General features: G+C 34.7%; 1 protein-coding gene across 1 annotated transcript in view; it reads right to left on the reverse strand.

The window, feature by feature from the left end:
• Positions 1-21653, reverse strand: part of LOC113235415 (proton-coupled amino acid transporter-like protein pathetic) — a 105700-nt gene extending 84047 nt beyond the window's left edge. The window contains exon 1 of the mRNA XM_026471096.1: positions 21426-21653. The gene's annotated coding sequence lies outside the window, so the exon portion shown is untranslated. The remainder of the gene's footprint in view (positions 1-21425) is intronic.
• Positions 21654-23451: the final 1798 nt, after the last annotated feature.

Here is a 23451-nt window from a genome sequence, read left to right on the forward strand (position 1 = left end):
TTTTTGGCCAAGGATTTTTTATATCAAATTTGTAAGTTACGTCGATTTGTTTTGTAAATAATAATAATAAAACTTTATTTCAGAAAAAGTTTCCATACTTTGTTAGTAAGACTTAGCGACTATGTTAGTAGGTACTTATTTAAATTACATTTGAATTACATCACATAATATGCAATTACTTAATTTAAATTACACCTATGACTCTTTGTATTAGATGCCATAGCAAGGGACTATCGAACCGGTTTACGAGTGTTACTAGTATGTTGTTCAGGCTACCACGCACACGGTGAAGCAAAGCAGCCTTCTTTCGCATTCGCATCAGTGACATTTTTCTTTAGGAGATCAATAGCAAGAGACGGAGAGGAATTTAATGAAAAGAACGATTCAAAAGCTTGGGCTACCTCATCTTTAGAGTTTATAAGTTTGCCGTCTAATTCTAGAACTATGTCTCAATCGTGTTGTTTAACCCTGTCTGACTCTTTATTTATTATGCTCCAAGTAGTTTTAGTTTTATTTTTCGATTGTCTAATTTTATCGCTGTGAAATTTAACCTTAGCAGCTACACATACTTTTTTAAATATTTTTGAATAATTTTTAACATATTCTATAAAATTGAAATTAGTATTATAAGTTTTCATAGCGTGTAGCTCATCAACGAGACCAACTCTTATGAATACCTACTGTTGCCCAGTCATTGAATTTAGTATCTCTATGGAAAGTTATTGCTTTCAGTTTAAATACATTATCAAATTCATTTTTAATATAACTAAATGTGTGTTATATAAAATACTTGGAACCTCCGGTATATGGGGCAGGGCATTGCAACTATTGCCTATATTATTTTGAAATCTAATTATTTGTTCTGTGGTAATCGGTCTGCGGAGAAATTGCTCTACCTGCATGCTCATTTAACAATTAAAAAAGTAGCCAATTGCCTACTATGGTCTAATCTTAAGCAATTTATCATTGATTTAGATACTGTTTCTGTGTTGCAAGAAATGTTATCAATACAAGTAAAAGAGGAGGCAGTGATGCTAGTTGGTTCCAAAAAAAGATTAATCAAGTTAAAACTTTTAAATAAATTAATGAGTCTTACAGGAGTAGAACAGTTTTCCAACAGGTTTACATTGAATTCTCCACGTCTAATATAGTTTTTTGGTTGGTAAAATCCGTTTTAGACTAGCTTCCATGGTTAATTCAAACTCGTTGAAATTGGCAGATGGAGGCCTGTGCACACATAAGACGACAAACTGATCCAATACCATACATGAAATTTCAATAGTTCGTTCACTGGACACATCTGTGACATCCTTACGCTCTTTATTTATTAATTACTTGTCTCGTCAATTTGCTTGTTTACCAACGTTGAAACAGCTGTTTTTACAATGACAATGCTGTTGTCCATAGACACTGGTCGCTGCTGGTGCAATATATATATATAGAATATAAACAATAGATTGTTTGCGAAACTTGTTTTAACCAATACTTCTGTACCCTCCGTGAAAAGTGGGCTAAGTCAGAAATTCGTGTTTTGAGAAAAACGGATTTGAAAAATTTGAATCTTTATAGGCTCATAACTTTTTTGTTATGTGTTCTAGTTTTGAACGAGTTACTTTTCCTAAAAAGGAATTTCTGTATCAATATTGTGGTTTGTCAATAATTACATTTAACTTTACATATTCTCAGCAAGTACTAATAAAAGCAAATTGTATCATTTGTCACTTCAAATCGTGGTTGTGTTAGATGATTTATTACGAATTGTACCAATTTACACGGCGTGTGGTGACTTGGTGAACAATGATATGTAAATAAGTTCAAATAAATCTATTTAGTTGCCTATTAAGATTACAAGAATCTCGTCGAACAAAATTGTAATTAAAATTAATAGGTTTCTTTGCGAATCAGTTGAAATAGATGAAATTGCGCAAAAATAAAAAATGTATCTCAAATTCTAAAATTGTGTGTATTGCTATAATAAATAATAAATAAAATAAAAATAAAAATCCTTATGTATTATTGTTGTAATAACTATAAAAATCAACATCAGCAGATTAGTTTTTGCAAGTAGATAGAATAAACTTCTATATTTACACATTATAAAATAAAAAAAGACTCATTTTCATTTTAGGAATTCAGGAAAATAGATCTTCAGTCAACTTAATACCTAGGTATCAATATGTAATAAATTTTTTTTAGTTAGTTATTATTATGTAACTTCGATGATACATGTTTAAATCTACTTTTCTAGATCTACAATACAATACAATAGAATTACATAACAACTATATCGTCCCTGGCAGCGATATTTATTAAAATACCAATATACTAAGCAAAGTAATCAATCCTTCTTAATTTGTTTTAAACTGACATAAAAACGTTTATTGACTGTCATTAAAAATAGTAAATTAAATAAAACTATTTCATATCTAAAACTATTATAACAATCTAGTGGAGTAATTTCACAAAAAATAATCGAATATCAATTCAATTAAAATTTAAAATAGGTACAGTGAATAGCGACATCTCTCGCCAGTACTGGTAGCTGTAAAGGTACTAACTGGGTGATAAATCTTTCATAGATTTCTCATAGACGGCGCTACGACTAAAAAGTCGTTGAAAAACCAAATACAAAGACACGACGCAAGCACATAGAAAAATTCCTGAGGTCCGCTGGTTCGTTCCGTGGATTACATCTGACACGGTAAGCTAAAAGACGTCAGGTCGAATCCGGCCGGATCGAAGGAATTTTTTTCGGGATGAATTTTTTAAGGAGTGTTCTTTGTATTAATAATTATAATAAATAAAACTATTTTCTAAAATTCAAAAAGTAATAAATTGTCCAAAGTTTCACGGCCAAAAGATTCTTTCGAAAAACAATCGTCAATACCTTGAAATGTTTTTCAATTGCCTTATAAACGGTCATCAACCGTTTTTAAAAATAATAGAGTAAACAAAACTGTAAAAATAACCAAAGTGTTCGGAAACTAAAAATTATCTAATAATTATCACAATAATAACCTTTCTCCACTATAGGATTTAATTTTATTGGAGATCTAGAAAAGTAGGCTTAAATATGTAAGATCGCCCCTTGTCTAAACGCATTTACAATCGCCTTTCTCTTTCAAATTTATATATCTATAAAGAGATAGACTAATTAGAATTATGAATTATATCACTTTATACTTTTGATTTAAATAAATTACAAATAGACAAAAACTTCGAACATTTTTGATACAAGTTAAATTGTATAAAATATGAAATCTTTCATTTCAAAAGAAGGTTCGTGTAAATTAATACATCATTTATTGTATTAGTACACACAAACATCTTCGCATTGTGGCCGATTTTTGCAATGATATTTAAAGTCCCTTTAATCACAAGGTGATTTATTTTAATTCTGTCGAGTATAATAATATAACTACAATACAATCAGTATTCACAATCGCATATTAATGAAAGCTCAATGTTTTTAATAATTCGATTGAAGTTGTAATTCTTTACACTTAGAATTTAGGCGTGACGTACGAAATTGAATATGTGCGTGTAATTTATATCACATTACACAAAAAACTAGTTACATTTTCTGGAAAAGGGTGACTTATATCATTTATACATGAAAATTATCGTCGGTTCTAGAGCAGATAGAGTAGTGGTCTTTAAAAAAACGAATTTGATACAAGTCGAGTTAGCGCGTTTTTCACGGAGGGTACAGACTTGATTTACTATTTTATTTATGTATTGCTCATTCGAATGCATTGACGAGGCCACGCTCTTATGCGTTTCACTCAACGCGCGCGACAGAGACCACTCGAGCTCGCAGCACGGTGATTCACGCTCCATACTAAGGCGGTCATAAATACGTAACTCCGAAATTATTATTATTTTTTTATTTTATTACGTTAAAATATGATTAGGTAAACGTAAATTAATAAAATTATACATTTTAAAAAATATTTGACAATATTTAGGTGTAAAAATGTCTCGCAGTAATTTTGTTTTTAGACGATGTATCTAAAACATTTTATACTGCGACTTTTAATGGTAAAACTGTGTAAATAATGATTATTTGTATTAACAATAACCACAAATGAATAAATTAAAACAATAAAAATACATAAAAAAGTTCATTTTACAAAATACAAACAAAACACAAATTATACCAAAATACATTAAATCTCAACAATATTAACTTTAAATACATAACAAGTCTAATACAGCTTTTGACAGTACACCTTTTTTTTTAACAGGTAACTTTCGTAGACCTGTTATGAAGGGATCTGAATGAAGAAGCAGCCTATTTACTAAATCTGTGTTGGTCACAATGCGACTCATTTTACGCGTATGATTTTTTCTAAAAGACTTGATGTATTTGTTAGTCGCTTCAGCTGCTTCTTCAGACAACTCTCCGATTGACAACAAACCGTAATCTATAACATTAGCACCATGAATTAGAACTTTGTGAACGGAAGCAGGCATGTTATACCACGGATACTCGGCAACTAACTGCCGAGCCGTCTCTAAAGCGAACTCTTCGAAGTTCGTCTTATTAATATTATATCCCGAATTTAAACATTGAAGGATGATCCAGCAACGATCTAGGAGATCCTTCTTGATCCCAGTAATTTCAGCGGAAATTTCTGAATTCGAGAAAAACCGCCTGGCTGTATTACCATCGTTTGATGTTCCGCTTCCGCCACTTTTAGGCTTATCCACTATAAGCCCTAATCTTTCTCTAAATTGAGTCTGAACATATGATTTTTTTGCAGCAACAAGCATTTTGTCATTAGCGGACCTAGCTTGCCATTTCCTAACATCTAACTTGTACGCGACATGAACAAAATATTCAAAAAAACGTATTAACGCGTGAAGAGGTGATAAACCAAATTCATATTTACTCTCATCGACTTCCTTATTTAAACATTCGTCAATTTTGTTCATTTCACTGGGCAAGGCGTTACAAATAAAACATTTTGATGAAGAAACACCACTAAGTGCATTGCACACTTTACCATCTACCATAGTAAGTTGCAAACAATGAGTAATGCGATATTCGCGATCTTCTTCCTTGAAAACAGTAGGCTGCAAGTTCCTTATTTTATCTTTAAAATGAGCTTCTTCCTCAACTGACACTGCAGTCGATTCCTTCAAATATCGGAGGCGTATAGGACGACAGTATCGAGTTGATGAAGGACGAGGATTTTTCCACAAAACTACTGAATTTTCTTTGTTATCTGTTGTCAAAACAAGCTGAAGTGGCACATACGAAGTAACAAACAGGCTACTGTCTTCAAGAGTGGAGTCAGAAAAACACTGTTTATATTCTGAATGCCCTGTACTGCCATCGAAACCCCATTTCCCTATCAAAGATATCTTATCTAGAGACTCATTAGGTACACTATCCAAAACATCTTTTTGAGACTTGAGAATCCGATTGGCAGTATGATCTAATAAACTTTGAAGTTCGACTTCGGCGGATGATTCTGTAACAGTAATATCTGAAGGATAACAGTGTTTTTTAGATTCCACGACACTTTGGTAAGATGGGAAAATGGTTTTTGAAAACTTATTGTCTATAAATTTCTTTACTAATATATATTGATGTCGAGTTAACTGAGCTTCAACAATGAGCGATAAAACTTCGCTAGAATCGATTTCAGGACAAGACAAGCTATCGGACGCATTGAGCAATGACTGTACAAGAGAAGGGTCTTGGTTAGACAAACTAGCCAATCTTCTCCTTTTTGTACGTTTACTGGTGTCGTCAAAGTTAATTCTCGGACGGCCATGCGATGAAGAAGTTGATGGTTTAACTTCGTCAAAGCTCTGAGATACACGTAACTCAGTTCGCTGTACATCAATATTTTCAACGACATGCAGCCAATCTGAATATTTTTCTAAGAATTTAGATCTAGTACGATTCGACTTTGCCCAGTAGTGGGAAATTCGTTTACAAATATTCTTAATTTTAAGGCTTAAAGTCTCTAAATCAATATTTTCGATGTCGTCAGAAAGGGATGATGTTTCGGTCAAAGTGCTCAGGACGTGTTGCATTTTTTCATTTGGATTACCCACTTTAGAGTGCCAAATATCAAAAATTGTCATCCTCGATACAGAACATTTGAAAAATGTACCTAAAACAATATGAAAGCTGAACTTAAAAAAAAATTAAAAATTCAATACTATGGACATGCATACTTTGACACCCCTTTAAGCCAAGAAGAGGCAGCAAGATGCAAATGAAACTTATAGCTCTTAATAAGGACATACTCCTTATTCAAAAACCATATACCTCAGGTGCAGCTCAGCGCAGCCAAAAGTTGTAGGTCTAAAGGAAATTAAGTTATGCCAAAAATTTTCACCAAAAAACTGCCTTCAATAAAAAAATTATATAAAAAAAATATGCATAAAAAAAATTAAAAAAAATTGATAATAAAAGTACATACCATGCTCTTGGATCTCCATGCTTTCACAACACGTAAACACTTGATTTGGAATAGTGACACTCAAAAACAAAGTGATTAAGTTTCGATGACTCACACGTGGTGATAATTAGTCTCGCGATGCGCTCACTTCCGATGCACAAAAGTGAATGATAACGTGACCTAATTACATTGATATTTATAGTTTTTGGAAGCTTGTTAACTAGTTACTAACTTAGTGAGTTGATCTAACCGGGATAAGCCAATGATTTTTTTTGATTTATGGCCTATGGGGGAATCACAGTGCGCAGGGAACCTCTCCAGACGGTTCATGCGGTATGTTAGAGGGAGACAATGAACGCTCTTTAACAATAGTTGCTTGCGCAGACCACTGCATAGGTAGAGTGTAACTGTGATCAGCTGACTCATTCACCGGTGTTTGTAACGCCATCGGCCCGCTGTCCGTAGTGCAAGCTCCTCTATTTCTGTTTACCGTACACTCTCCGGTTAAAAATAAGGCATACCTGTCGTCGTGCCATTTCATTCTAATTCTTGTAACTGTTTATTGGTCACATAATTATTTTTAATTTGTGACTGTTCCAATTTTAGCAGTGAAATATTCTTAAGTAAGGCAGTGACGTCAACAGTATCAAAAGTAACAGGCGGCAGTCGCTCTAAGTCCTTAGCAACGAAATTTGATAGCAGTTTCAAATCTGCGTTTTGAAACATCATGAGGATGTACTCTAGATCCCGTAGAATTATACCATCATTTCGCTGTGAGACATGTCTTTTACCTGACTTGACACAGTCAAATAATAATTGCTGTGCTTCTCAACTTCCTGCACTATAAAAACCGTTGCACAAATTTGCACGAGACTCTCATAATCCATTACGTCCAATTTATTGGAGACCAACGCCAACACTTCATTAATAATGATATTGCAACTAACACATTTTAAAGTTTTCGAATATGTTGTTAGCAACATAAGGTCACTGACCTTATGCACATTCGTATGAGATCGCGACCATACACTTAACCGTGCGCGTACAAAACTGGATAAAGGTTGATATTGTCACACTTGTTTATACATGTACATATGTCTACTAGTATATATTTTCCAACAATATTGAAATTCACGTTCGCATGACACGTCTTGGAGATGATCTGTGAGGAAATCGAGGAAACTAATAAGACAAATCAAATAATATTCAAAGGAGGATGGATGCCTCGTAGTTCAATTCGGAAACTTCATTTAAATTGCCGTTTAACGAGTGACGCATCGATATCACAGTCTAACCAATTATGTTCTTTGGACTGTGTCGTACCCTGTAATACTTTTATAAATATGACCAATCAAATATCGTAGAATATAAGAACAAGCGTATTGGTTTCTGTTTAATTGATCAGTAATTATTTAGTAGTACTAGAGCTCCTTGTAAAAGAGTTCATCCAGGGCAGTATTGGCAACATTATAATGTCAGCATTACTGTTTTGATCCGATTTCGAAGGGTAAGGGTGCTGGTGAAATTACAGGCACATGAGACTTGTCAACTTATATCTCAGGGTGACGGGCGCAGTGGCACTGCCCCTCAGATCTTTGTGATTTAAAGCTGAGTGGTACTGCAGCTGTTATGGATAGACCAAGTGTCCCATTAGTTAGTGTCATAAAAAAGCTACATGGTGGTATTTACATAATCTCGCAAAAGTACACATTATTTGGATTTGAATTTTGGTTAAAATATATCATTGATTCTAAATGTTTTCTTTTAATCTTTAAATAAACAGAAACTCGAAGATTTGTACGTTTAGATCGCGTTCCCATTATGTCGTGACGACAGATAGTCGTGCAGTTTAAAATGTCGTGGCTTGTATGTTAGAATGAAGTTGTTCACACATAGAACAAGACGATTAAGTACGAACAAGATGTTTTGACTACAAAAGACCAGCGGACTGACTGGCCATATAGATAGACTGACAGAATTCAAAAGTAGACCGATTTTCTTTTGGATACAAGACGACGAGGGCAGTCCTACCTGACTAAGCCGAGAATACCCCTGTAAGTCAGACAGATCGTACAATTTATTAACGTCAGGTATTATTAATAACTTTGTACAATAAAACAAACAAGGAAAAAAAATTACTCAATGTTTTAATTAAGAAAGACATTGCTTTTTCTTCAATTTGATTAACTTACAAAAACTGAATTTTATTTTGCTTTTTCAATAATAACATAAGTACTTGGTGATTTTGTTAGAGTTTATTAAGTCATGACTCAACAATATAAGAAGTAGTTAGTTTTTTTAAATTGTACCTGCTTTAATCTCTCAGAAAAACAACTTAATTATGTTACTTTTCTTTTGATATTTTAGATAAATAAAAGAAATGACGCTATGGTTAACGTACAATCTATATTCAGCATAGTTTAAAATTACATGATAATGTACTGTTATTTTTTCTTATTTGTTCCTCATATTTCGCATACGTATTTCAAGTATTCAAATGTTCAAATAACAAAAAATTGGCCGAATATGCCGAATACTTAACGTAAGCGAATTTTCATTGTAAGTCTATTATTTAAGTACAGTTTTAGCAATGTTAGATTCTCAAACCATCTCTTTGAATGTTTTTTACCTTATTTCATTATCTCCGTGGCCGAATGGTTACCATGCTAGACTGCCACGCAGAGGTCTCGGGTTCGATCCCCGGACCGGGAGTAATATTTGTATGGCCTACTTTTATTTCTCTCGTGAGTTTGGGTGTAACTTGTGGTTGTCTATGTGTGTGTCCATGGCACTCGCGACACAGGATTTCCCTAGTACGGGGCTATGAGTGTATACGTTATTTATTTATTGAACCAGCACGTCATGATACAGAAAACATTTTATCAATTGGTCGTAACAGCGATAGTTTGATTAATCATCTGTAAACATCGACACTATATCGAAATTTTAAGCATCGACGTATTCTATATCAACGGTTAGTACCATTGTACATAGATAGTATGCTAAACTACTATAGTACCTCAATTACATGGACAATAAAATAGGTTCCAAAAATCACAACTTCCTATCACAAATTTCAATAATTTGGCATCCATTCAGCCAAAGTTAATTTAATTGTCTTGAAGTGATTAATATGATTCTTAGAAGAATAATTAAAAATAATAAGGGTTACTGCTGTTGCGCCCGTCATCCTGAGACATAAAATGATAAATCCCATGTGCCTATAATTTCACGAGCACCCTTCATAACCGGAACACAGTAATGCCCACATTACTGCTTGGCGGCAGAAATGGGTAAGGTTTAATATAAGTTATAAAGTTTAATATTTAAATACTGCAACTAAAAATAAAATCTATTCACTTGTACTGCGAAGCAATGAAATAATATTACTTTACCTTTACCTAACTTATATTTATTAAAAGAGTGGGCTTTATAAATCGTTTACTACTTTAGCTTACGGTTGTAACCTTAAAGCTTACAAAACACTTAAAGTGGCAATCACTACTTCAATAGCACTATTGTATCTCTTTATTATCACTCATTATCAGTATTCTATAACCATTAAGTTACTTTAAGCTAAAATTGTGACCAAAAAGGTGTAATAAAATGTGAACCCTAATCAGGGTTATATAAGAGTTATAGCGCACTAAAAAAGTGCGTTTATAGAACCTTAGGTTCTTAAAATTCTCTTTAACCTCCTAAGACGCCGTGTACATCAAAATGTACACAAATGTACGCATTCAAATTTAGTGTTAGTATACATTGTTTGTTACCATATGGTTTTTAGGAAAATACTTTGCGGTTTTCATACCAAACTGAGGGTCATATTTGACTGGGCCTGAAGCATATTTAGTACGTTTTAATGTATATTTTGGGCGTTTAGCACTTTTCCCATCATAGTTTGTTAGGTCTTGGAAGGTTAACACCAAAGTGTTAGTTGGGAGGGTAGGTAGAGTAAAATTTGTAGTTTTAATAGTAGCAGCGCTGTGTTGAATTAAAATTACCTCTGAACAACACTGGTGTAGTAAACAGCATTCTCTTCGTCTCTATTTAAATCGCTAAGATGAATAAGAACTGAGTAAGTATAGGTACTTAGTATGTTCCTTCGGTCATTCTCGGATTAGTGTTCTCTACCTAATCTCTGTGGCAATTTTTATTATTTAAGTAAGTTAAGTATTCGATTTTTTATCATGCGATATTATTTAATATCCGAGTAATTATATATTTTTAATTTATTTAACGGTTTATTACATACATGCTCAAAAAACCACTAAGGGTTTATCCGTCCACAGCGATTCGCTCTAAGAAGTATTTTCTTAGTTTATTTTATTTATTTTATTGTATCGTGAAATATTATTTAATAATTACACGATAATATACTTGAATATTTAAATAATAAAAATAGCCACGGAAATTACGTAGTGAGAACTAGTCCGAGAATGACCGCATTGAACACTGTAACACAGTGTAAATGAAGATGAAGTGAAAAGATATGCTTCCTTAGCATAAAATGATAAAAAGTCAGTTTTTAATGGTAGAATAAGTGCGTATTTGACCTCCATTTCACCTAATGGAAAGTGACGATGTGGTCGACTTTGGAGTATGCACACCTATATAATGCTTACGCACTTTCGCCTCGAAAAGGCGTCAGTTATAGCGTTCAGGGAGCAAGTATGCAGACAAGGATTTTTGTAATGCCGTATACCATATAAATGTGGAGGTATAGTTGAAGAAATATTATTTTCTTAAATAATAACATTATGATCTTTTGAACGGCTAATCCTTTTTATTACTACAATGTGGTAATAAAATCATTAACACTTATTTTACTTAAAACATATACAGATATAACAATCTTTGTCCATCGTCGTCCATGGGTACGCTAAATGCTTTTTCTGAATTAGTTTTCAATTATTTCTTTACTCAACTACACTTTTGTCGTTTACAAGACATTTGGCATTCAATTCGTCAGGTATATCCCATAGAAGCCATGAATAGCGCCTCTCATTCTTTTGAATGACACCTCTCCATGAACGTTGAAAACTGATCGATCTGCTTTTTCTGTACAAGGTTGTGAATGGAATCATTCGTTGTGACCAAATCCAAGAACACAAAAATCTGTGCTCCATTTAATTACTCAGACAGAATTACAACACTTTTTATGTCTCACCTTGTCGTACGCCCGTGCCCGTGTCTTACCGTGTCGAATTCGTCTTTGTGTAGAATGTGTCGTTCTTATAACACAATTGATAATTGCAATTCAACTGGTCTTGACGTTTTTAATGATTCTGTCTATAAATTTAAATATAAATTGCATGTTCCAACAGCTTAATGAATTATTGTCATTATTATTTATTTTATCTGTCACAAAATATTTAATGAATACAATGCACTGTCATATTTACATCAATCAACTATTTATTCCGATCTTGTAATCAATTATTTACCTTAAATGAATAATTGGATTTATAATCACTAATATAAAGATCGAACACTCAGAAAAAAATCCTTGGATCCGGCCGGATTCGAACCGACTTCTTCTAGCTTACCGTGGCAGACGCTATACCAACTAAGCCACGGAACGAACCAGCGCACCTCACGAATTTTTTTATGTGCTTGCGTCGCATTTTTATATTTGGTTTTTTTCAACGAGTTTTTAGTCGTAGTTTTGTCACCCAGTTAGATATCTTTACAGTTATCAGCCCTGGCGAGAGATGTCGCTATTCACTGTATTTTAAATTTTTATTGAATTGATATTCAATTATTTTCTGTGAAATGACTCCACTAGTTTGTTATAATGATCGAATATAAGGATCGAAGGATTTTTTTCTGAGTATTCGATCTTTGTATTAGTAATTATCTTAGCTGGTTCATTCCGTGACTTAGTTGGTATAGAGTCTGACACGGTAAGCTAGAAGACATCGGTTCGAATCCGGCCGGATCGAAGGAATTTTTTCTGAGTGTTCGAATTTTGTATTAGTAATTATAACAAACTGGTGGAGTAATTTCACAGGAAATAATTGAATATCAATTCAATAAAAATTTAAAATAATTTGATTATTGATATTTAAATTTGTTTTCATTTTATTAATGTTTTTGTAATTGGCATACACATAAGAACTGTGCCTTACCAAATGTTGTCGTTTAAACTTATTTTTTCTGTGTAATCTGTTAGTGTTCCAAATTAATAAATAAACAAACATGACTAATCCGTATGTAATTTGACGTAATGTAATTTAAGGTCATTGTTGCATTTTTTACTTGTGTTTTTAGTGTTGTGGTGGACGACCCTTAGGAACCTTGGTCTACATAGAACAACCTTCATTTCACGGTTTGAATTGCCTACTGCAATTCTTACCAAGTCCCGCGATCATCATGGAAATGGTAAAGAAATTTTGAGACTTCGTTTACGGAAAATGCACGCATGCTTCAGTTGATGGATCGTGAGAGGATTTTGTGATTACGTGGTTCGATGACTGACTTTTGAACTTTATTGTCAAGTGTTAAGGGTCAAAGGTTTGTAAAGGCGCTTCGACCTTCTCGTAATTACGCATGATGCCGCAAAGTAATGATAGTCGTGAGTGTTGTTTGAACAAGGATTGCATAGATACAGAAATAGATCTGTGCGTGCACTCAGCTTCAAAGGCAGTGTTTCAAGTTTTAGTAGTAGTTGTAAAACAATTGTAGAAAGCGTCCTTACCTAACCTAACCGTATATAAATGACTACCTCCATTGCCGAACGCTTGCCGTACCTACTGGTCTGCCACGAAGAGATCCCGGGTGCTATTCTCGGGCCGAGAGAAATATTTGTATGGCATAGATTTATTTATCTCGTGAGTTTTTTACACTTGTGTTATAGAAATCAGTAGTTTTTGTAACAGTACAGCTCGTTGTTGAACATCCTGGTTACCCGGATCGGGCGAGATCTCTCTCCGCCAGGCATAGTAGTGGCTATGCTGGCGGATCAAGAGTCCCATGAGGCAGTGGTCTCCTTCTGTGAAGCGGTGATGCTCTAGAAGGAGGTTGCCGAGTGCGATCGGGAGAAAGAGGGGGCGTACCTTCGCGGCTGCGGGTGATCGGAGCGGGGACTCCGTTCGCCAGTACGTTTGGCAGCCGCGAGGAGGACGAAGGGGCGGTGTGGCCCGTTTCATCGAGAGGACATCTCATGGACAAGGGCGTAGCTCACCATCAGGCGCTCGACTTGTTCGTCCCCTCACTTGAGATTACATTTAAAAAATCGATATAGAAAAGTTACTTTTCTATACTGACCCGGCCGGGGATCGAACGTGGGACCTCAGAGATGGTAAGATTATGAAAACCGGTGTGCAAGCTACTTGACCACAGAGATCGTCACATTGATTCAATCCCACTACTCATTCGTAAGGCAGGTTCCTCTGCAAAGAATGAGTAAGAATGAATGCTAGAAAGAAATTGTATGAGGAATAAAAGTGTGAGAGGCATAAAAGCGAGAACTAGTATGAAGAAGAAAATTAGGTTGAAAATTGTAAAAGTAGATATAAAAAGACTCCTTCTTCCCACGTTGGAGGTACTTGATTAATAATATAAAAAAAACTCAGGCGTCGCTCTTTGTAAATAAACCTTTGTACACATTTATAATGTTCAATATTCATTTCAAATACGTAGTAGATAAGATGAAGAAAACCTGCAAGAGGTAAACGGGTTCGTACCTTGCATTTTTCGTCATCGAAGTACGCAGAAGCTGTATAGTAAATTGGTCTAAATTTTTTGTTTCAATATAGTTTTAAAAAATATCAACCGGAATCTTATTATAGAAGGCCGTACATTGCCCCTTGAGACTGTACTACCTCAGCTCGAATAAAAATTTCAGAATTCATTTTTTTACAAACAAACTTAAAGCCATTTGAAAAATGTATATATATTTAAATATTTTATATATATATACATATTTTATTATATATATTTACATTTCCATTATATATATACATTTCCATCATATATATATATATATATATATATATATATGATGGAAAGTGACGATGAGGTCGAGGATGTAGCATGCACACTCTCGCCTTGAAAAGGTCCAAGTTATAGCGTTCGGGGAACAAGTCTGCAGACAGGGAATTCCATTCCCTAGCCGCTCGCCATACAAATGTGGAAGCGAAACGCTTCGTGCGAATCCGGGGAATATCCACAACACAGGGGTGGAACCCCAGCCCACGTCTAGTCTCCCGATGATGGAAAGGCGAAGGCGGAATCAAATTATGCAATTCCATCGCACACTCTCCGTGATATATCCTGTAGAATACCGATAAGTTGGCAACTCTACGGCGGTGTTCAAGGCTCTGTAGCTTCGCCTCTACTAGTTCCGAGTTAGTAGTTTAGTAGTAGTAGAGTAGTTTTTTTTTATATCGTACCTATACTACACGCGTTTTATTTAGTTCAGTTGATATAAAAAAATAATCATTGGTATATGTAAAGTACCTATTGAATACTGCTGTTTTCTTGTAAAACTTCGAGGTAATTTGTAGGAATTTAGTTTTCACACCGTGTAGTAGTCAGTGTATATCATCAATTTTACTATATAATTTTTCCATAGTGATTGATTCAACACTTTCACTGTTATGCGGTATCAAACCCAAGCCATTTGTGAAGACGTCTGTCAAGAATAGCCAGTTTATCTCTATTCCTCGTATTAATGTTACGTTTATCACTATTTTTCATAAAATAAATACTTTTCTCAAATATGCTCGGAAATGTTTACATTAATTTCAAAAAACGAACACGGGAACAAGAAACGAACAAGGCCTGCAAAGTAACTATGAAAATCATTGACTTACAAATAAATGGACGACGGGTCTAATACAAAAACCACGAAAAAAATGTCCCAAGTCAACCTATTCGAAATTTAAATTGTAATGTCTTCGCAGTATCGCGCTGTCCGTAGAACAAATGAAGACTAAAGCGGAATTTGGCGCTCTGTATACGATTTTAGCGCCTTACAAGTGCGGACACTTTTTAGACGTCCATATAATTGTAAGTCAATGATGAAAATCCATTACTGTCCAATTTTCTAAATTTTTAAATCTAGATGCAACATGTAAACGCAAACTAAAAACTCATACAGCCAACTGTCCAGTGTTAGTAATTGCGAGAATTAAAAATACCTACGTATACCGCTTACTTCATAAAAAAAAGAAAAAGGCGGTAAAATAAATTATAGTGCTTTGGTATTCTTTTCTGTTTTTTCATCTTTTTTGTATTTTCGTTGTGAAAATGAGTGAGACGAGCGGTAACGAAAATACAGTAATGGATTGTACTCCTGCTAATTAAAAATGAGGCAATATTAGCGATGGAAAACTTGTTGCCGGCTATGAGCAAAGTAAGATACATGAGAACTTAGGAAACTTTCATGCAATGGAGAAGCGAATTAAATTGTTATTCGTTTTCATGGACTGTGCCAAGCCATCAACATTATGGGCCATATATTCCATACTCAAATGTACAAACTACACTGGACCTTTTGGAGGGAAAAGTGTCGTTTTTATTTTGACATTCAATTATTTTGTGACATCTAGTTTAAAGTGGAATAGGATAGTGCTATTGTGCCTTAATCGAAGATTAAAACGCGAAATTATACGAATCTCGAACTAAAATACCCGTATCGGCCCGTTTTAAGGAATCCCGAGTCAATCCAAGCACGCCGCCTCAAATTGCCTATCCTCTTTGTGGCGGCCATATTTACAGAAACATAATTAAACTTCATGTTTAGGCTAATGGCTTTGCCAAAGCTTTAATAAAAAAAAAGACAATATCCAAGCAGCTAGGATTGTAAGGTTTGTTCGTATATATATCGTAATGTGTAACATTGAAAGATTAGTTTCGATACAGTAAATAAGTATAACAAACCTTTGTTTATTTCAGGTTGCTCTAATTTTAGGGATAAACGGTGAAGGCAGGAGTATATCACGAATATCACCACAAAGACAGAGAAAATCACAATATATTTATACAATATTACACTTTTAATAAAATTTTTTTTTTTACATTTTTTTTTCCTCTCTTTAGTCTTTTGAGAAAAGCACTAGACACGCATTGGCCGGAACGGGGATTATATATAAGTATAGTCGTATTAACACACTTGTCCAGCTCTCCCTTACTTCCCAGCCCCTGCAGTAATGTACTAAATCTTCTAAATGTGACTACTTAGTTACCTATATTAATATATTAACTGTGACTAGTTACCTGTATTATATTTCGTCTTTCCTTCGTTCGTCGTTCTCCACAACTTCTTGAAGGTCTGGCGGATACACCGGATTTTCGAAACAAAGTCGCTATATATTTTAAAGATCTCGTTAATCCAACTGCGCTTTAAGCGTTAGGTGAGGAGGTCTCTGGTTCGAATCCCGGTAGGAACAATTTGGGAAATAACTTCTTTCTAAACTGGTTCTAGACTGAGAGTGTCCCTTGGTGAATTTCGTTGCTCTGGTACTCGTGAAGTGAATGCCCCAAATTATTTTTATTAAAAAATTAAATACGCGCTTGACCTCAATCTCACTTGACGGAAAGTGACGATGAGGTCGATGATGGAGCATGCACATCTAACTAACACCTACTCACTCTCGACCTCAAAAGGACCAAGTTATAGCGTTCAGGGACCATATCACTGCAGGGAATTCCATTTATAGCCATTCGGTATATAAATATGGAAGCGAAAGGCAAAGTTTGAGACCAGATAGTTGATGTGGTTTCATGATTTCCGGTTATCATCATTCTCAGCCCATGGAACCTTTCCACTGCTAAGTACGGGTTGCCTTTCAGGCGAGAGTTTTAGTCCTTTGTCTGCCACGCTGATCCAATGCGGGTTGGGCACTTCATACGTTTTCCGAAGGTTGTGAACTTTCCTCGACATATACAGGTTTTAACACGATGTTTTTGTTCACTAAAAAGCTCACGGTAAATTTCAAATTTAAATTTCGTACATAAATTCTGAGGAACTCAGAGGTGCGAGCCCGGATTCGAACCCACGACCCTCTACTTGACAGGCGGACCGTTTAAACCATTAGGGTATCACGGCTTCGGCATTTCTGGTTCGGTAGTTCATTAATGCAAACGTTCATTTGGGCGAATGGTTATTACATCGATTATTCTACCGTTCATTTTACAAAAACAAAAGACAAACCCATTAATTTAAATTCAAACTATCGTTATTTTGTACATAAGGAAGCAAGTTACACTTGAGACCATCGAGTTGATTAAAACACTCATTTTTAAGTCATATTGCCTTGAGCATAGCGATCAAAAGAAACTCAAGGGATTGCTTTTTATATTTATTGAAAAATATATGTGGAAATAGCTGTATTATAATGTTTTATATGAAGTTTATAACAATTTGAAAACTCGGAAATGAAACAATTTTTTCGGATCCAAATAGATTGGAATTGTAAGAAGATCGTTTTCAATAATTTGCCCACTTCCTGAAGCAAGTATTACTGGTCGAAAGGAAAAGTTTCAACGGTTGGCGGAATGTTTGTGTGAATGTTTTGCGCAATTTCCGGTAACCAATTTCAATAAAACTTGGCAAATAAATGTAATTCCACGAACTTTTGAGGTCGGTTATTTAGTACTCTGTACTGAGATTATTTTGGATCCAATTGAAGACAACTTTTATTTATTTATTTTAAAGACAATCAACAAGACATGCAATAAATATAAGAAAGTTGAAACAGTGACGCAGACTTATTACCGAATTCTGCCGCAATTTAAGGTCGCTACGGCTTGCAAATGTGGACACGATAGAAAAAAATTATAAACAAGTTGATCCAATGAAATAAAAAAAAACTTTTTAAATAAACCATAACTTGAATAACATAAATAGCTACAACTAATTAAATATTATTAACGTAAACAATATATCGCACTAGACAACTAACATAGTATTTATTATCTCAAAAATTGCGTTATATTATATTTTATCTCAAAATTGCGTTATATTTAATAATTTATCTCCAAAATTTCGCTATATTGATGTGTCATTCATATACGATTAAATTTCAAAGTGACAGGACAACACTGTCGCTTTGAAACTAAATAAGTAATATTTATATAATTTAAATCCATTTTGAGATAATACTATGTTAGTTGTCATGTGCGATATAAACATTAGATCCCTTGGTCGCAGCAGATATTTATAATGGTGTATGTTTATTTTTCAAACAAACCAGTCAGTGAGCTTTGACTAGAGTAATCTGCAGATTGCCTAACCACTCAGCTGCTTTCAGTAGAACTATTAAGGACCTGTAAAGCACCCTAAACTTTGGTTAATTTGAAAAAAAAGTATTCGTTAACCTCGTTAGTGACATTTTTTTTCCTATCATCAGGAATCTTATTTTGGAATACATTGCCCATAAGAGTCGACACTACCTCAGCTCGAATCCATAATTTTCCAGTACTAATACGGTTCATTTTGTCTCATGTGGGGTAAAGCGGCAGATATTCAAACCATATTTGCATTGCAAAAACGACCGATCCGTTCTGTGTACCGTCTAGGCTCTCGGGTTTCTCTCAGAGAAAAGTTTAAGGAGACTGGTATCATGACTGTGGCATCACAGTACATTTACTCAAATATTTTAAATGCCCGTAAAAATATACATAATTTCAATAAGAAAGAAGATATCCATAATATTAACCTTAGAGCTAAGTCCAAACTCACGATACCACGATTTCGTTTAACCAAGGTAAACAACTCTTTTATGGGGAACTGTATACGTTTTTACAATAAGATTCCGGAGCATATATTAAATTTATCATTTCCTAAGTTTAAAAACAACTTTAAAAATATTTTGATCGAAAAATCATATTACAAAATTGAAGACTACGTGTTAGATAAAGATGTATGGAAAGACGACATGGCTTCAGAATCCACACAAATTTGATTCAAAGTGTATTCCATATGCATTTAAGTTTATTTGAAAATAGCAATCCCCAGAGTTTCTTGCTCGTTCTTCTCAGGGAGGCCAGCGTAGTGAACGAGCAGTAGCTTAAATGTGACGTTTTCAATTGTAAATTTATTTTACCTATGGAATAAATAATCTTTGACTTTGACTTTGACTTTGCTTAGGTCGAAATTAGAGCCATACGTATATCGTATTAGTATATGTGTTCTATTTAGTTCAGTTGATATAAAAAAATCATTAGTACTCATGTAAAGTACCTATTGAATGCAGCGGTTTTCTTGTAAAATAACGAGGCAAGTTTGTGTTTCTTTCTATCGTGAAAATTTTTTGGAATCGTGTTTTCACACTATGTGGTAATACACGTGTATATCCTGAATTTTACTATATATTTTTTCTAAAGTTATTGATGTAACACCTTCACTATCATGCGGAATCAACTTGAGCTATTTGAGGTCATGTAAGACTAGATTGCACTGGCTGTGCTCACGGCTTACTGATAGAGTATGATTAATTGAGACACCCGTGTCCACGACCAATGCAACCTGGCCGAAATATCGGGATAATGTAGGTGTGAAATATTGAAAAGTAATGTATATAAAAGTAGGCTGTATGAAAGCAAACCGTTTTATAGTTGTATTATCTACCGCTTGGTGGCGCTGTGCCTGTGAAATTTTAGAGGATGGTAAAATTTCCATTTCCTAAGCTGTGAACATGGCGTTGTAATGTCAGTACAGTTTTGTGAGAAACTTTCACTTATTTAAATATAGAAGTTACAAGAAATCTGATTTATTATTGTTCCAATTCCAAGTTGACAATGTTTATTAAATCATAGTCATAATTAATTTACTTGTGAAAACACAGGTTGTATGGAATGTGTTTTTATTATGACACCAAGTGACAGGACAGACAAGTCGTGTACCGGGTGTTACTAAGTTAGCAGTTACGGTGTCTCTCAGAGCTTTAAATCGCAAAGATCTGAGGCTCACAGCCACTGCGCTCGTCACCCTGAGACATACCGCGGCTCACCCGAGGTACTAGCCTCTCGAAGAACCGGATGAAGTCAAGTGATACGGTCTGTGACAACCCTGTACAGTACCTGAACTTATAAGGTTCCTGTGCGCGCACAGGTTAAGTGCCCTTCTCGTATACCTACCCTAAGGGCGGTAGTCACTATAATCAAAACTAATGTAGAAAGTTAAGGTTCTGTGTTCAGCTAAACATTAGGCATACAAATATATAGAAGGTACATTTCGCATTTACTCATATGTGATTCAACAGATTGAACAGGTGTGACATGGTTCTTTTTTAAATACTAACACATGGGCATGCAAACATGGATTTAATAAGTTCGTCAGTAATTTAAATTGTTTACTTTCCTTGAAATGTTAATATAATGCGAAGCGAAAGTTTAAAAGTGTATATAATAAATAGTTCATGTTAATATAATATATATATACAATAGTTTGTTCTTCGTATCAATGTCTTTGTCTATTCTTCCTAAAAAAGACACTATCCCGACACGTAGTGCTCATAGCATCATCGTATTGGTCTTTATCAGAGCTCAGATACCGGCAGTTCTCGAGCCCACTGGCGGTGAGAGAATGACTGTCGGTCCATGGAAGCTAGGGAGACAGTTAGTGTGGGACGCAACCTGTGTGGACACTGTAGCGCCCTCCCATGGCCTTGCAAGCGTGGGCGGCGCAGGCTCTGTCGCCAGAACGGTCGAGTACTGCAAAAGGCTCAAATGCCACTTTGCTAAGTGCTACAGCTTTATGCCTTTTTTTAAGTTTAGGTATTCAAAGGGGAAATGTTGCTAGCCTTCTGGGTACGATTCCCCAGGGCACAGCCGTCGAGCAAAACTTTCTACTTATAAACTTTACATTATATTTATATTATGTTTATATTATTTCTCGGCATTGTCATACATAGTCTATGTTTAGTAATAAATATTATTTTAGTTTATTCTTCTTAATATAAATTACGTTGTTTTAATTTTTCTGAAAGCTAATGTTTATATAAATAATATTATCTATCACAAATTAATAAAAGGTCAATTAAGAGTACTCACCAAAAATATTTGACCTTTTTTAAAAAAAAGGTCAAATTGAACGGTTGATTATTAAACAATCCACATTGAAAAAACAAAATCACCGAATTTACTTTTTATTTATAGTTCAAGTTTAAGAATATATAAACGCGCTCGAATTTAATAACGCGCTACCAGCACGCGCGTTCGTGTGGCGTAAAAACATGTAACTTTGGCAAACTTTGTTTGGAGACAACGGCGGCGCAGGCGCAGCGCGAGAGGTAAAGCCACCACTCTGCGGGTTATTGCTTCTGAAGTTGCTAAACAAAGGACTACAAGTACTTTTGTCACTTTATCGTATCGGTAACTGTGTTATCATTGAGTACATTATTTTCTAACATTAAAGGTTTTTAACAATACGCATTAAATAACCTATAATTTAATGCGTATTATTAAAAGACCTTTCTCTATACTTGTATACTTTTGAAGCAGACGGAGTTATATGCATATAAATCACCTTAGTGGACTATGGTAGTTTAATATTATGTAGCTTAATTCTTTTTGTTATTATTATTAACACAGTGAAAAATTATTTCGATCTGACAGCATCCAAACCAGCGTCTGTGCCATACCAAGGCAATCAGGATCGAGTCAGCAGACGATACGAATTTTTCAATGCGTTTGTTACAGATTTTTGATTTCAGGTTTCAACGGATTTTTTTGCAATAGCGCCATCTGTGATACCGTTACCAGAGGATCTTTTGTTATTTTTATTCCATTCAAGGGTGACAATTAAACATCATAATTAGTATATCACCACAGAATATCACTGCCGGGTTATTTTGCATACATAACCAACAATGTTGGATCTCAATAATAATAAATAATGTGCCAAACAACTACGCCAATGACCCGGTTTCAAACTTAAGAATTCACAGTAGCATACATATCAGAGTAACAAAATTCTCTTCAGAGGCCTTAGTTTTGTGTAGGTTTGTAACGACAAAAAAGCCGGATCGTGATATACACTTCATGTAGCGCTGTCTCACAACGATTCATTTTTTTTATATCGTAATAAGACTTCATAGTAAGACCTCCAGATCATCAGAACCAATTTAGAAAAGTTCATTTGAAAGTGTCAAATCGCTTATCGCAACACATTCTTAGTTATAGTCTAAATCGAAAGTCATGTTCGTAGGTTATCCATAGTGGGAAATGGCATTAATTAAGGATTTTGTCCTTTGAGACTATGTACTCTCAAAGCCCTTTGCCCTACGGCAAAGATTATTATTAATATTAAATCGCAAAGATCTGAGGGGTACTGCCATTGCGCCCGTCACTCTGAGACGTAAAATGATAAGTCCCTTGTGCCTGTGACTTCACCAGCACCCTTACCATTCCAAACCCGAAGGGCATTAATGCTCACACCACTGCTTGGTGGCAGAAATATCTAAGGTGGCAGTACTTTCCTGGACGAACTCTTTCACAAGATGCTCTACTGCTACGGTACAGCAGTGTAAATAGAGTTTAAATCGACCAAATATTTTTTTCTTCTTCTCTGTTTCTTGAACCAGGTAAGTGTTATAAAACATCAAACAACGCACATATCTGGAGTTCCACAAACATAAACAAGAATTTACCAAGCGAGTACAGTATTTGTTGCTAGATTTACACTGATTGACAAAGTTCGTTATGGAAGTATAAACGTTATGACACGCACAGAGGGCACACATTTACGATATCATAAAATGACACCTCCAACGCCAGCTGGTGCTGTACGAAAATTTTATATCACGTATGTCACCACAGTATTATTTATATATATCATTATTATTTATTTTTTATATATCAGTATTATTTATTTAGATACACCATCAGTACATACATAGAGCAACTTACACTGTTTTTTAACCGACTTAAAAAAAGGAGGAGGTTCTCAATTCGACTGTATTTTGTGTGTGTGTGTGTATGTTATTATAATATGTTAATATTCCACCTCTAAGGGTGGCAAACTAGGGGATGAATCTGGTTTCGCGTACTTTCCGGTAACCTATTTTAATAAAACTTC

This window comes from Hyposmocoma kahamanoa, unplaced genomic scaffold (genome assembly GCF_003589595.1).
Source record: "Hyposmocoma kahamanoa isolate Upper Pololo Valley unplaced genomic scaffold, ASM358959v1 87, whole genome shotgun sequence".
In the NCBI taxonomy this organism is placed as follows: Eukaryota; Metazoa; Arthropoda; class Insecta; order Lepidoptera; family Cosmopterigidae; genus Hyposmocoma; species Hyposmocoma kahamanoa.